We start from the raw sequence: 14,466 nt of genomic DNA, 5'->3' as shown, positions 1-14,466 counted from the left end.
GTCTCAGTAAAGACTCATTATAATCTAAATCAATTTCTTACCTATCACTGCAGTGTCGTCATCTACCTCCACTCCTTAGACAAGACACAATTCCAACGTGTCCTTATGAACAATTTCCTATAATGAATCTTGAATAACATGGTCAATAGAATCAATAAAATAACAAGAATCATCTTGTTCTCTAGAAAATCGCATTGCATCATAGATTTTAAAAATAATCTCTTCGTTACCTAACCTAAGCACAAGTTTACTATCGTCCACATCAATGATAGCCCTAGCAGTAGCTAGAAAAGGATGACCTAAAATTAAAGGCACCTCAAAATCCTCGTCCATGTCAAGCACAACAAAATCAACAGGGAATATGAATTTATCTACTTTTACAAGGACATCTTCAATAATACCTCTAGGACATTTAACAGATCTATCAGCTAATCGAATAGTCATCCTAGTGGGTTTTGGTTCCCCAAGACCAAGCTGCTTGAACATTTTATAAGGCATCAAATTAATGCTAGCACCTAAATCAGCCAATGCTTTTTCAATATTTAAACTACCAATAAGATAGGGAATAGTAAAACTTCCTAGATCCTTCAACTTAGTTGGTAGTTTATTTTGAAGAATAGTTGAACATTCCTCATTGAGTTCCACAATGGATAGCTCTTCAAACTTCCTTTTATTTGTTAATAGCTCTTTCAAAAATTTTGCATACGTGGGCATCTATGAAATAATTTCAACAAAAGGTAAGTTAATATGCAACTGTTTAAAAAGTTTAAGAAATTTACCAAATTGTGCATCCATGCAGTCTTTCTTTAACTTTGTTGGATATGGGATTGGTGGGTTATATGCCTTAAGTACTGGTGTTTCACTCACTTCGGGTTTTACCCTCTCATCTTTTTCCTTATCAGATTTCTGTTGCAGCTTCTTTTCAAGTTCAGCCAACACTTTCCTATTCCTTAGTGTAACTGCTTTCACATGCTCTTTTAGGTTAGGTTCAATGTTACTAGGTAAACTACCTTGCTTCCTTTTTGAAACTAATTTAGCAAGACGTCTAATTTGATTTTCGAGCCCATGTATCGATGCTTGCTAATTTTTCAAAGCCATCTCAGTGTTTTGAAAATAGGTCTCTGACATCGAAATAAATTTTGCTAACATCGTTCGATTTCTTCTCTTGCTGATAAGGTTATTGTTGAAAACCTGGAGGGGTTTGTGGTCTTTGAATTCCTTGACCACTCCATGAGAAATTTAGGTGGTTCCTCTATCCTGCATTATAATTATTACTATAAGGACTATTTTAAGGTTTAGAATTATTAGCCATATAATTTATCTGCTCATTCTCCATGTTGGGACAGTAGGGTAAATATTCTGAATTATTCATTCCACCTCTATTTGCGTCGCATTGCATCACCGGATCTACCTGCATAGAAACACATAAACCATCAATTTTTTATTCAAAAGTTCTACCTGATTTGATAACATGGTGATCGCATCTAAGTTAAATACATCAGCTCCTTTTGTCGGATTCGTCCTCATGACTTGCCACTGATAATTATTTAGTGATATCTCATATATAAACTCATAAGCCTCTTTAGGTGTTTTATTATTCAAAGTATCAATTTCCTAGTTGAGGGGTTCAAACCGTTGTAGAAAGTTTAAACCTGTAACCATAGAGGTAACCCATGGTGAGGGCACCTTCTCAATAAATCCTTATATCTTTTCCATGCATCATATAGGGTCTCTAAGTTCATCTGTACAAAGGAAGAGATATCGGTACAAAGGAAGAGATATCATTCCTCAACTTAGCTATCTTAGCCGGTGGAAAGTAGTTCAAAAGAAATTTCTCGGTCATTTGGTCCCATGTAGTGATAGAACCTAGTGGTAAGGAGTTCAACCACTATTTAGCTTTATTCCTCAATGAGAATGGAAACAACTGTCAGCGAATGGCATAGTTAGAAATGCCATTTATCTTAAAAGTGTCGCAGCATTCCAGAAAATTAGCCAAATGAGTATTTGGATCTTTGTCTTGCCCACCATCGAACTAAACAAACTGTTAAACCATCTTAATAGTGTTCGGCTTTAGTTCAAAATTATTCGCAGCAATGATAGGTCTCACAATACTCGATTCAGCCCCAGTTAGAGTGGGCTTGGCATAATCGTACATAGTATGAAGAGCAAGATTTAGATTTACAGGACTTGCAGCAACCATAGGAGGTAGCTGATTATTCTGATTTTTAGCCATCTCCTCAGTAATAATTATAACGTCCTCTTGCTCTTCACTATATTCTATCGACTCTGGCTTGCTTCTCTTCAGTTTCTGCGAGCTGTACTTTCAATTTCTCTTTACTAATGGTCCCGATGGGTTTCTTCTAGTCATAAACTAAAGGAACCTGCCAAAAGCAAATAAAAGAAAAAATTAGAAACCAAAAATTAATCTAAAAATAAAAATAAAATGCAATAAAAACAAAAATGGCTAAATTAGTAAAAATTGAGTGTTCCTAATATTTTAAGTCCCTGGCAACGGCGTCAAAAACTTGATGGTCACTAAACTAACTATAATTACGACAAAGGTAAGTGCACCTATCAAACAATAGTATAGCTATGGTGAGTAGGGAATATCGTATCCACTAGGACTAAAAGTACTAGTAATTATTGTTTTTCTATTATTTAGCTAACAAATTGATGAAAATTTTTTTAATCTAAAATTAACTACACTAATTACTATGAACGTAATAGAGAATGAATTAGGAAAATAATCAAATAAAACCAATGAGATAGACAATACCCAGGAAAGAGTCCACCTAGACTTCACCTATTATTCTGAATCTGAGTTAAACAATTTATTCACTTGTGTCTTGATCCGTAGAAATCCCAAAATAATGTTAATATGTCTTTCAAGAGTAAGAACAACGGACTCTAAGTTGATTAATTGAAATCTCTTTCTAATTAATACCCCTATTGTCGCATTAATTCGATCTATGGATTCCCCTATTAGATTTGACTCTGATCCGATAGATTTATGTCGTCCTATTTCTAGGATTGCATGCAACTCCACTCAATTATGCTAGATATACTCTTAAATAGGAACTTTTGCTCCATTGAAATAAGCACATTAAACATGAATTAATATCCTAAAAATATTAAAACACGAAATAAGCATACATAATTAAGAACAAGAATCAAGTATTTATCATGTACTTCAGAAATCAAATAAACCCAAAAAAATATACTGGCACACACAATACATCATCGAATAAACCGAAGAAAATATATCGGCACACACAATGCATCATCGGATAAACCGAATTAAATATACTGGCACATCAGTGCATCATCGGATAAACCAAAGTATAACCTATACATTTAATAACCAAACAAATTTTCAATATCATTACGTGTTCATCTCACAATCTATCAATCCCAATCTTATTATCAACTATCAATTTATCAAATATCATTATATGCTTTAATTAAATTTATACCAATGATCTAATACCAATTAAGTCCAAAATTTTCTACCCTACTCAATTCATTCCAATTCTCAATATTCAGTACTCGTAATCACAATTCAATTTATATAGTAATTGTAACTCATTTTAATCCACAATCATGCATACATCATAAATCTATGAAAAATAATTTGATCTTGAATTATGAAAATATATGTACCAATCCTCATGCTATTGATTCACCCATAATGTTTCCTCGGCCTTTTTATGTCGGAGTAGATCTCTGGGCAGCGGCAGGAATATTATCAGCATTTCTTGGAAAATTCCAAGCGATATGCTCTAAAAATCCACATTGAAAACATGCTCCCATTTTCTTCTAACATTCACTTTTGTGTTTTCTGCCACAAAGTTCACAGTTCAGAATAGTTATGTCCTTTTGCGACTTCTTATTATTGCCAAAAGATACTGATGGCTCTTTAACTTGACCTTCTTAAAGTCTACATTCGATGGAACTGATTTCCCAAAACCTCGAGACTCCCTAGTTCGCTTAAACAGAGGTTGTAAGCATATAGTCTCTACGCTCTTCCCAAATACTCAGAAAGACTCATCTTTCTTATCTAAGCTCAAGGCTTGTTCAACCATTTTTGCTCATTCAGCTATATCAGTAAACTCTTTTATTTTGTGCGAGACCAAATGAACTAGAAGCTCGTCTCGCACTCCCCTAAGGAATCGCTTACAACTTTCTTCTTCAATTGGAACAAGTTCTAGAGCGTACTTATTGAGTCGTAGAAATTTGTGTTTATAATCAATTACTGTCATCTCACCTTGCTTCAGCAATAAGAACTCTTATTTTCTATTCTCTAAATATAGTTCACCAACATATTTTTTCTGGAATTCAAATTGAAAGAAATCTCAGTCAATCAGATGAGCGAGCATATGACGAATAATGGTCTGCCACCAATTATGTGCTTCTCATTCCAGAAGAGAAACGGCACACATAACACATTCGTGGGGCGTGCATTCTAACTGTTGGAGTACTCGATTTACTGCCTCTAGTCACATCTTAGTTGCCAAAGGATCAATCCCTTTAATTCCCATAAACTCTATAGCATCATATTTTCGTAGTTCTTTTATTGGAGCTCGTCTAGTTGTAGTTGTTGAATTAGTCAATAGAGTAGGTCTTGCTATTCTCTGAAAGATTTCCGCTATCTTGCGAGATAATCCTTCATTACCTTGATCTTTTTGTCGATATATCACAGTTTTATTTCATCGAGCACTGGCTAAATCTTCACTATGTGTTTCGACCTCGAACCAATTTTCATTCTCAACCGAGTGTCCACTATTATTCAAGTCATCATTATCAACCTTTCTCAGTTCCCTCGAAATTTTCAACTATAAAACAAAATAATTTACTCATCAACATCAAAATCACGACTCAAATTCGACTCAACATTGGCATGTACCTCTAAACTCAATTCTGAGCTCAATTTAGTCCAAGAATCAGCTAAACCTATAGCTCTAATACCACTAAATATAACACCCCATTACTTGACCCCAATAATCAGGTTCGAGCAATGAGATATCACATTCGTTGCTAAAGCAACAAACATCATTCATATTATATTAAATTCAAATCATACATTTAGACCCATAACCATGTCATGATTAATATATCAATACCTCAACTATTAAAATGTTTATTCATTGCATTTCATGCATTCTTTATTCCAACTATATATATGTCGATTCACATCCAAAGCATTATAACTTCATCCATATACTTGCATAACAACATCAACACCAAACATATACATAGTACAAGTCATTATCAACTACCATATTTGCTTATTTATGAAATATCTTGAAGTATGGAAAAAAAGAATTGTCTTACTAAACTTAATATAACATAAAGTCCTATAGGTAAATGCTGACCAAAATAACAAAAATTTCACCAACTCGATGAGTGCGGGATTTTCTACTGAATGCTAGAAACCACAACTGCACACGATTAAACATAACCTACGCACGGAAAACAAACTAAACACTGAGTAATCAACTCGATGGCATTTCAATAACTAATATTATAACATGACATAAATTCTCTAAGGTCATAAATAAAATAAATGTTAAATTATATTATAAGAACATAATCCTTTCATATCGCATTTATAGTCAGACCAACTGGTTATCACATATTCATCTTCAAATTTTTGACGTGTAAACTTCAAAATTCAATTAAACATTAAATAATCGTTTATATTCACATAATCATGCTTATAACAATTCATACCAATTGCATATTCAACTTCGTTTACATTTACTTCATCCTAACATTACTCATAAATAATCTACCAAGTATTTCAACCCATAGCAATAAACAACATTCGAAACAACATAAAACAAAATTCACCTTCTAACCGTTAAGACAACAATTTAGACAGCAACCAAGCATATAATTTGATTAACCATTTAATGCATTAATTTGATCGTTTCTAGCTATGCATTTCCGAGCAACAATTTAATTAATTAATTAATTAATTATATTTTTATTACTTTTATTCTTCGACAATAATTAAACATACAAATTTCAAATAATATTTTAATACATTTATTTGGACCACCCCATTATACACAAAATGGATTGTTATACACATTGAACATATTATTATGTATAACATCAAATTCAGATAATTCTTTAAAGCATGAAATGGATAGAATTGGTACCAATTTGACCAATACTTAACATTCATGTTCAGTTAGAATTTTTTGAATCATGTAATAGATATTTTTATTAACAAATTGGTCAATAATTTACTTACAAAATTGGACCAAATCTTGAAACATGAATAGACACAACTAATGCCACTTTTGGACAGCATTGCTACGTGTTTCAGTTAGCTTTAATCTTTATTATTACAAGCATTTAAGGTCAGTATGACATAACCAAAAAATTTTGGACAGCATAATTACATGCTTTGGACAGCCATAATCCTCCTAACGAGAACATTTAACAACTAAAATACAATACGTGTGTTTTAGATCGGACAATCACATCATAACATTAGCATTTTAATTATCTAAATACCATAAGTATGCCCTAATTTGGACAGCCAATGATTCATACTATAACAACAGCATTTTCATTAGCTAAACACCATGAATTTGTCCTAATTTAGACAGTCAATGGTTTACAATATAACAGCAGCATATTAATTAGCTAAACACCACGAATTTGTCCTAATTTGGACAACCAATGATTTACAATATAATAGCATCATATTAATTAGTAATAAATTGTCTAAAGTTCAACTTCAACTCCCTCATGCAGTACAAACCGACATGTAAGTTAACTTTAAACATCCGCTTGTTAGACTTTACTATACCATTCGCCACCCAAATAGCTATTATCAAAATTAATTAACCTTTTGTTGGAAAAATGTAATTTTTAGAAACTTTGAGGTATATTCTCAACTGGTAAAGGTAGAGAGTTGAATCATAAAATTATGATTTTATATTCTACTCCATGAGACCTTTACAATGGTATATCTTATACCCAAAATGGTTGAGTGATGAATGAGAAATTAATGCTCAAAGTAAGCTACTTGTGAATTATGTTGAGAAAAATGAAAAACATTTGTAATAGCCTGAATTTCAACGATATCGAAAATAGTGGTTCGAGACCATCAAATCCGACAAATGAACTCGTAGATTATATTATTTAATATTTACGAGCCAAATGTAGTTTTTAAAAGATTTTTGGAATAGTAAATTGTGTTTTATAAAGATTTATTTGGTCAAGAAATTGAGAAAAAGAGGTATTGAGATCTCGATGTTATAAACCGAGCCATAAATATTTTTATAAATACTTATTGAATGTCAATAAGGTAGTATTAAAATTTCATTAGAAAATTTTGACGTTTGGGTGGTCAATTAAATAAAAAGGATTAAATTGAAAAATGTGTAAAAGTTACTAAAAAGATTAAATAGATCAATTGTCAAATGAGGAATGACCTAAATAAGCCAAAAGAAGATATTTTGGGCGGCAATAGCTGAGAAAAATTAGGAAATGGGTGAAATAAGGGCAAAATTGGAAAATTACCAAAATTAGCTAAATAAAAATGGGACTAAATTAGAATATCTAGAATTCTCTTCATTTCTCTTCATATTCATCAGCTGAAAAACAGCCATGGAAGGGGGTTCAAGCTGGTTTTCATGCTCTAGCTTCATGTAAGTTTAACTCTTGCTTTCTCCTTGAAATTTCTATATTTTTGGAATTTTACATTTGGGTCCAACTTACTATTTCATTAGTTTTTGATTCCATGGCTCATTTTTAAAGTTTTTATGGATGAGTGCTGAAATAATATGATGAATAATCAAAGAATTGAAGCTTTACTTTTGGTATATAATGATTTTATCAAGTAAAATTTATGGAAATTCATTTTAGGACATAATTAAGAAAGAGTTTGGAATTAATGTCTAATGCAAAAGTTCTGAGTTTTAGGGGTTATGAAGAAGTTTAAAATGATAGAATAAAGTATTAATTGAGAAAAATTAGCTCAATTGAGGGGTTAATTGAGCAAGGACTGAATTGTATAAACTGTGAAATTTGGGGCAAAATGGAAATCAACATTTTTCACTAAAACTGTTTTGGACAGCAGCAGTAGTGTAACTTTGAAAAATCACCAAAAATTTTATAAATCGAATTATAGGATGAATAAAAATGAAATTAAAGCTTATTGAGTCTAGTTTCTTATAAAAGAAACGATGTAAGCAATGGAATTATGAATCATGAGATATAATAAATTTTATGAGACAAGATCAGAATGATTTCGAGTTCCCCTGTTTTGACTTTGGAAAATCATAAAAAATTGGATAAAAATAATTAGGGGCTTAAATTTATATGCTTAGAATCCTTAATGAGCCTATTTTCCATAGAAACAAACGACAACATCATTTGAATCTTGTATGAGGATATAATTAATTTTTAGTGAAGAAGAGTCGGAACTGTTAGACAGCAGAACAGGGGTAACTTTAAAGCATAAACTGTACTTATTGGCTAAACCAAAAATTTTGAAAATTTTATGGTAAGAATATATATGAGTCTAGTTTCATATAAAATTATCTGATCTTAACTTGGAGTTATATAGCTCCAGATATAAATAATTTAGTGACTATGATACAGATGGACAGCTTGAATATTCATAAAAGTAAATAATAAAGATTATAGATAATGTTACTTACAAGTGTGTTATATACATTAAGGATGTGAAATGGAGAGGAGGAGGAGGAAAATATTTATGAATATCCAGCTAGCATGGCTAATTTGCATGTTTTAGGCTTAAGGACTGAATTGAATAAAAGTAAAACTTCAGGGGGTAATTTTGTAAAAATGTCAAAAATGACCAAATTGAAGGGAATGAATTTTTTTATTATCTAAATTAATAAATTGAATGAAATTTTCAATTTAAGATCGGGTGAAAATTGGGAAAATGGTAAATTACCAAAATGCCCCTTAATCTTGATATTTCTGCAATTTCGCCAAGTAAGTTCGTGTGACTTGAATTATATTCTTAAATGCTTGAAATGCATTTTTTTTATATGAATATGATTTTAATGTTCATTATATGGAAATTTATGAAACATTGATATATTTGAAAAAAAAGGGGGGAAAAATCTCAGTTGAATGGAAGGAAAATTCGATGGAACTCTGAAAAGGAATTGACGGTAAAAAGGATCTAGCCCAGACGGGTGATCCTATCCTGATATAGCCCTCTCAAAGAATATATAGAAAATGGATTTAGCCCAGACGGGTAATCCGAATTAGGGTCTGAATTTAGCCTGGACTGGTAATTCAGATCCAAGCTCATTAGAGTAATTGTCGTTGCAGGGGATTTAGTCTGGACTGGTAATCCCGACAATACTCTATGAGTTTATATTACAGGGGATTTAGCCTGGACTGGTAATCCCACTGTAAGGATGAGGTTCGCGGGAGTGTGCTCTCTGATATGGAATGAATAAGACCATGGTTGAAAGATACCATGGCAACGTGATATGAAATGTGTAAGACCATGGTTGAAAGATACCATGGCAACGTGATATGAAATGAATAAGACCATGGTTGAAAGATACCATGGCAACCTGACATGAAATGAGTAAGACCATGGTTGAAAGATACCATGGCAACATGACGGGAAAATGAATAAGACAATGGTTGAAAGATACCATGGCAACATGACAGAAAATGAGTAAAACCATAGTTGAAAGATACTATGACATCATGTCGAAGATAAATAAGATCGAGGAAGAGAAACACCAAGATATCTATTGAACAGTCGATATTCAGGTAATATGTATCAGATGGAATGGTTATATGAAATGGTTGTGTGAAATGTTTACAGGAAATGGTCATATGGAAATATATGTACAAAATAGTTGTATGAAATAATTAAGAAGATAGATAAATGAAATCAGTATAGGTACATGGAATTTAATTTATGTTAAGTTTAATACGAACTATTACCGAAATAAATATATACAAGATATAAGGAAATGATGGTGCATGAAATATTGATATAACGAAATGAATGATATATGCTTATGAAGAAACAGTAAGAGAATAATATATTTTGTGACATGTACATATATAATTATCTTTGATATGTTGATACAAGGAAATTATGTAAGTTGAGACTATTATTAAACTCAAGTGTGATATGTTGAGAAAATAGGTATATCAATGTTGAATTTATATAAAATATGTGCAAGTATACTAACAATGTTGTTGTTTGACGCTTAGACAAGTGCCAAGCTATTGATTGAATGGTAACATGTTTAATTATAAGGAGCATTGAAATGGTAAGTACTTAGATGAAAATATAATTTAAGATTTTGCAAAATTTTTTATGATCTCGATTTTATTCCAGTTGGTTTCTAATGTATGTTTTGGGCTTCGAGGGCCCAATAGAGAGACGTTATGATTATTTCAAAATATGAATAATAAATGACTCAAAATTATCTGAAAATGTTCAGTAAACTCTGGTAATGCCTCGTACCCTATTCCGGCAATGAATACGAGTAGGGGGTGTTACAACATTAGTCCCACGTTGATTGAGAATCAAGTGTGGAACTTGTATATATATGTGTAAACCAACTTAATGGTTATTCAATGAATAAACTAATGCTCTCTCTCACGCGCAGGGGGTGCGAATCCAAATCCATCGGGGTTGAGGGCGCACTTGCACGATGTGGGCGACGCAAAATGTTCGGACCGATCAAGCTCAAAAGGAGCATGCGGATATTTTATCCCAATACGTAATTTATTTTTTCTCAATAGATATTATATAGAATCTATTTTAAAAGGACAAATATCTCTATTTGATTTGATTGATTTTATTCAAATTGATTTAAAAGCTCCTTTAATGCAGATTTGTATTTTTATTCATGGAAATTTTCTCTCCAAAATTTGCAAACATTTCGGTGATAGAAGAAGGTAAGGTTTGTTCGTTGATCACTGCAAAGGTATTATCTCCGCGATCATTTTATTGTTGTATCCTAGGAGACAGTCGACCAACGTTTCTCCAAGTACCATAGGAGCGGCCGAATCTGTCTTAAAGAAATAGTAAAAACAGGCCTCAATATCTAATAAAACTCGATTCCCTTATTCGATTTTAGGTTTCCAAAATCTTTTTTATTTAATTGTTTTCAAATATGATGTTTTAAATAAATATAAATATTTATCTAATTTATTTTATTTAAATATGGTGTTTTTACATAAACATAAATATTTGTATATATTATTTATTCAGATCTTATATTAAATATAATTATTTTTATTTATATTTACTCACTAACATATTTTCTCCAACACCTTTTTATCCACCAAATATCTAAGTGTAACTTCAACCAATTTCAATCGAAAGCAACAATGAAAAGACATTAAAATAAATAAAAAATTTAAAGTATAGAGTTCACGAACTCACCAAAGTCAGCAGATTCAATAACCCTTAGATATAAGTTCAGCAACCTATGCTTTGTATTTAGTCTCACCGAACAGTCCTCGTAATGGCAGCATTAACCACATAAATGACCAACTTTTAGACATCTTAGAACACAAACTAATTTCCATAGCATTAATTTGACACAATAAATTGCATTCCAACAATAATTCAGTAGCATTAAATACATCACTACTATCCATTTTTTTACATATCAGTCGAACCACACCACCAGGAATACCAACATATCATCAAGCATGCTTTCTGCATACAACAACCATTAAACTTCCACCTCCTACCATTCTTACCAGTTTCACCATTTGACAGAACAATAAGGGAAAGAAGAGAAAGAACAAGGGTGTGAAAATCTCACGAGAAAAAATCCAGCTGAAACTACTCTAAAGTCGTGCCTTTCCCTTTCTTACCGTTGTTTCCAGATTCTCCCTTAGTTGTACACAACTATTTCCTTGTTAAAATAGAAGAAAACACATTCGGCAACCTTGTATTTCTGCTAAAACACTTCATGAACTTATCAACATTGAACATGCAATAACTCAGCTGGAAGAGGGACCTTCGGTCAAATTTTAAACTAACCTCTCCAAAGTCCCATTCCCACCAGTGGTTTAGAGGCAAAGACGAGTTCAGAAAATTACCTTCTTCTTTTTTTTAATAATTAGCTCCTAATGAGCCCAGTGTGACCAGGAATTAGCTTAACCTCACTTTTTTTCTGAATCGTTAGCAAAGATGACCATAAGGAAAGAAAATCAAAATGTTCAAGCCTTTTTCCCCTCTTACCTTTCAGTCTAGTCACAACCAAAAGCCACCCACCCCCTAAACCTATTAGTTAATATTATAAAATATTAAGCATAATGATTAACACCACCATCATCTAACTATCTAGTTTCATTTCAAACACACATTTGTAAAGTTTAACTATGTATATAACCCGCACTACTAACCCAACAATCAAAGCAACAGCCTGTTTTTAGGGTTAATCGAAACAGTGATTTTAGAACTACAAATTCAAAGTTAAAATATTTATTTTAATATTTATTTATGGTTTACAGAATGATAGAACTAATGTGTGAAATTTTCATAAAGAAATTTTACCGTTTAAAGGCTTAATTCGGTAAAAAGTACTAAATTACGTAAGGCATAAAAGTTGAATTCTATACGCTAAAAGCATTAAATAGTTATGAAATTTCAAAGTTGAGGGTTTTAGGTGGTAATTAACCAATTGGATTTATGAATGGACAAATATGTGCTTTACTAATTGTTAAATATGACTCTTATTTTCAGTCAAATTTGAGAAATAATCTTTCAGTTAAACTCTGTTTACTTGTTTCAATCAAACACTGATTAGTTTAGATTATTTTATTATTATTTGACATATGAATTTAGCCTACAAATAGGCTCTTTTATAACCTTAGAAAAATACACCTATTACATATTAGAACTCATAACACATTTAGAGAATTTTGTGTTTACATTTTGAGGGTTCTTTATTTTCGAGTTTTTGAGGTTTAGTTTTTTATATTTATCTTTTGTACTCTTCGTTCTTTTTCTATTATAGTAAAATTATCTTTTTCCGTGATTTTTTATCCTTTTTGGAGGAGTTTTTCCACGTTAAATTTGTGCGTTTAATTTCTCAATTTCTTATGCTATTTTTACTTGTTCGTTGCTTAATCGAGTCGACCCTAACAAGTGGTATCAGAGCTAGTTTAGTTTTCATAGATCAGCTCATTTAGAGATGGCAACAACAATGTTTGAAATTGAGAAGTTCGATGGTAAGACAAATTTCAATCTATGGCAAGTTCGGATGATGGTAATTCTAGTTCAATCTGGTTTGAAAAAGGTTGTTACCGGAAAAAAAACCTGAGAATCTAAATAAAACAGAATGGGAAGTGCTTGATGAAAAGGCTTTGTCTGTAATCCAGTTGTGCCTCGCGAATATGGTATTGCAGGAGGTATTGATGGAGAAGACCTCATCTGCCTTGTGGAAAAGGTTAGAAACTCTTTATGCGACTAAGTCTCTGGCTAACCGTTTAGTGTTGAAACAACGTCTATTTACGTTTCGCATGAACAAAGGTGAGCCTCTTAGAGATCACATCAGTCAATTCATTACTCTTTTAAATGATTTAAAGAACGTTGAGGCTCATATTGATGATGAAGATCAAGCTATGCTATTATTGTGCTATTTACCTCCTTCATACAAGTCTTTTAGGGAGACCCTGATTTATGGCAGAGACAAACTCTCATTTGAAGATGTGAAGGGTCATTTGTTGAGTAGAGACAAACTCGACAATAAGCTTCATTTGGATAGCAAGACAGATAAGCAAGCTTCCGTTTTCATAGCATCAAAGAAACGAGACAAAAGGTGTCGCTATTGTAAAAAGTTAGGTCACGTCAAAGTAGATTGTTATAAACTGTGAAATAAAAAAGCTGCTAAGAATAACGAGGGAGATGTAGGTGGTGCTAATTTGGCCGATGAAAATGGTGATGATTTCTTGTTAGTGTCAACAAGCGATAACTCCAAATTCACGTCCAAATGGATCCTAGATTCAAGATGTCCTTTCAACATGTATCCCGATAGAGAATGGTTCTCCACATACAGTTCGATTGAAGGTGGAGTTGTATGCATGGAAAATGATTCATCTAGTAAGGTAATTGGTATTGGTACTATTAAAATTAAAATGCACGATGGGACGATTAGGACACTCTCAGACGTCAAGTATGTACCTGATTTACGAAAGAATCTCATCTCCTTGAGTATTTTAGACTTGAAATGATGCAGAATCAACATCGAGTCGAGCGGCATTAAAGTATATCGTGGAGCTCTCGTTTTGTTAAAAGGTAAAAGAATTGACAGTCTTTATATATTGGAAGGTTCTACAGTGACCGGTGAAATCAAACGTCCCTCGTCCGTTACGGAGTTGAAGTCAACTCGTTTGGAGCAGAGGCAACTTGGTCATAGGAGGGAAAAAGGTATGACCATTTCGTTGAAGAGAGGTTCTCTTTTAGATGCAGGTTTT

At 32.3% G+C, this 14,466-nt stretch overlaps 1 non-coding gene across 1 annotated transcript; it reads left to right on the top strand.

Moving 5' to 3' along the window:
* The first annotated feature begins 1,668 nt into the window (after positions 1–1,668).
* LOC121207501 (small nucleolar RNA R71) lies at positions 1,669–1,775 on the top strand. The gene has a single exon (XR_005902590.1). It is a non-coding gene; the product is annotated as a small nucleolar RNA R71 (small nucleolar RNA).
* Positions 1,776–14,466: the final 12,691 nt, after the last annotated feature.

The sequence above is a fragment of the Gossypium hirsutum genome, chromosome A09, assembly GCF_007990345.1.
Source record: "Gossypium hirsutum isolate 1008001.06 chromosome A09, Gossypium_hirsutum_v2.1, whole genome shotgun sequence".
Taxonomy (NCBI): Eukaryota; Viridiplantae; Streptophyta; class Magnoliopsida; order Malvales; family Malvaceae; genus Gossypium; species Gossypium hirsutum.
This window is presented reverse-complemented; position numbering and strand designations above follow the sequence as displayed.